The sequence below is a fragment of the Phocoena phocoena genome, chromosome 9 (genome assembly GCF_963924675.1).
Source record: "Phocoena phocoena chromosome 9, mPhoPho1.1, whole genome shotgun sequence".
Classification (NCBI taxonomy): domain Eukaryota; kingdom Metazoa; phylum Chordata; class Mammalia; order Artiodactyla; family Phocoenidae; genus Phocoena; species Phocoena phocoena.
Window position 1 is genome coordinate 50,695,245 of NC_089227.1, and position 2,798 is coordinate 50,698,042.

Below are 2,798 nucleotides of genomic sequence, written 5' to 3' on the forward strand. Positions count from 1 at the left end.
TCACAATAGCCAAGACATGGAAGCAACTTAACTCTATTGACTAATGAATAGATAAAGAGAATGTGGTGTGTGTGTGTGTGTGTGTGTGTGTGTGTGTGTGTGTGTACATATGTATGAATTATTATTCAGCCATGAGAAAGAAGGAAATCCTGCCATTTGCAAAAACATGGATGAAACTGGAGGATATTAGGCTAAGTGAATTAAGCCAGACACAGAAAGATAAATACTACAGGATACCACTTATACGAGGAATCTAACATAGTCAAACTCACACAAGCATTTAGTTGTAGTGTCTCTTCCAATCTAGGTAGTTCCTGATAATTTTTTCTTTTTTTTGGTCTCTTATGCTCATGACACCATTTAAGAGTATTGGCCGATTATTTCATTGAATGGCCTTCAATTTGGGTTTGTCTGATATTTCCTCATGATTAAATTCAGGTTTTGCCTTTTTTGCCAAAATGCTGTAGAAATGATGTTGTGAATCATATCAGAGGCATATAATTTTGATTTGTCCATCACTGGTGATGTTAAATTTGATCATTTGGTTAATGTGGTGTCTGCCAGATTTCTCCACTGAAAATATACCATTTTTGCCTTTTACATTTGAAATTGTAGTTTAAAAAATATACCAAACAGGAGTAAGTATATACAGTCTTTCAAGACAATATTACAGGACCACTCACTGGATGTAGAGTTTTATTTGTTAAAGAAGTCTCATTCATTTGCTGTCAAATGATATTTTGAGACAATGTAAATTTCCTGCTTCTCATCATACTCTTGCCCTGAATTTTAGCATCTATTAACGATACTTGCCTGAAACAGTTCTAACGGTGGTGTTTTCTGTATGGTGATTTTCTGTTTCCACCATTTCTTCTACAGTTATTAGTGGAATTCTACTGCAAGGAAGGGCTGTCATTATTTATACCAGTAGAGACGACATCAGTTCTTATTTTATTCTATGGGTTATATCTGTTACTATAATTATTTATTTTGTTGCTCAAATATTCCCCGAATTGGCCATTGGGAGACCCTTTAAGTTTAGAGTCCTTATTCTTAACTCCTGCTCTAAACTCTTTCTCTGTATTTGTACCCATTTACTTCAGAAAGGCCCTATGCAATCCTGTTTTAATAGATTCTCATTCGCCTGGATAACAGGATGCTTATCTTGGCTTCTGAATATAATACTATGTCCTTTTAAAAATTTTTTTAAATTAATTAATTTTGGCTGCACTGGGTCTTTGTTGCGGTGCGAGGGATTCTGTGGTTGCAGTTTACTCAGGCTCTAGAGCGGGCGGGCTCTGTAGTTGTGGCACAGGGGCTTAGTTGCAGTATGTGGGATCTTAGTTCCCTGACCAGGGATCGAACCTAGGCCCCCTGCATTGGGAGCATGGCGTCTTAACCACTGGACCACCAGGGAAGTCCCATTATGTCCTTCTTAAGAAAAAAAAAAGCAATTCCTAATCTGTCATACTCCCGGTTCATTTGCTACTCCCACAATTTTTGCTACAGACTTCACATGTGGACATTTTTCAACTTCATGGTAAATATCCTATACAGGCAGTAGGGATTCAATTAAAAGAGCAGTACTTTTAATTATTTTCAATTTGATTTAATCCAACAAACATTTATTTTAAAGCACACTGGAGAGAAAAAAAATGTAAAATGAAACCTATTCTCTAATCTCAACCAATTTGCTATCCAGTGGGGGAGATCAGACATACATGCAATTATGGTATAGCTATAGCAGGATGTGATTAAGTATTTGAACAAAATGTTATGGGAACATAAAGAAGGATGAGATTCATTCCAACTCGGGGGTGGTGTAGGGTGATGGAGAGAGATAGGGCAAGGAAGAGGGGACATGTGAGATCTTCTTTTGAGGTTTACTAAACAAGACAAAGTTATGACTGTTCAACTGAAGAAAGTATCTGCTAGATAACTCATTCATTTGCCACTTAGTCTTTATCTTCATTCTTTCTAGAGTAAGTTTCTTTTTAGTTTCAAGAATCCTGAAAACCAGAAGTTGAGCGGTTTACATTTTTACAACTAATTGCTGAGACATGCAACTGATGGTGACCTAAAGGTGATAACCTAGGAGTGTAATGAGAATAGCTGAAGTTTATATCACTTTGCATTGTCCAGCCTTGAGATGGAGAATCAGAGCAAGCCTTTGTTGGGAATGTCTTATATAATCCCTTGTTCTCCTTTGCTCTTCAACTCTTTTGGCAGAAGTAGAACCAACTCTCACACTACTTAGCATCACAGAGAACTTTCTTGGTATATGGGTAGTGTACATTTCCTAATTTGTAGCTGAATGAAAGGTGAACTTAATGCACATAAAGTACTTGGAAAAGGATTGGTTTTGAAAAACTTCTGAAAATTATTTATCTCTTACTAAATGCTTTCAATGCTGCTGGCACCTAGAGATATGGGAATTGTCCCCTCTTATACTCATTTTATGAGGAATGTAAACACTCAGAAATATGCATATATGTATATAATGGCTTTTCTATGTATAATTTATGTTCACAACTATAATTTATGTTCCAACTAAGACTGTCTGGATGGGGAATTTATTCTCATCCTCTACTATATGCCTTCTTCCATCTAAGCTTATTCAATAAACATAGAGAATTAAATGTGTACTTGATTTGTGGAACAAAATAAATGAAAGACAAAAGTTTTCTCAAACTTTCCCTCAAGTGGTTTAAAAATTGTCATTGATTTTAAGTCCTGAATTGAAGTTCTTTTGTTATTTATATGTGGGTATATGTACTCACACACACACACACACACAC

The 2,798-nt window shown here is 35.9% G+C and overlaps 1 non-coding gene across 1 annotated transcript; it reads right to left on the reverse strand.

Annotated features, from left to right (window-relative positions):
- Positions 1 to 1,344: 1,344 nt before the first annotated feature.
- Positions 1,345 to 1,417, reverse strand: TRNAW-CCA (transfer RNA tryptophan (anticodon CCA)). The gene has a single exon. It is a non-coding gene; the product is annotated as a tRNA-Trp (tRNA).
- Positions 1,418 to 2,798: the final 1,381 nt, after the last annotated feature.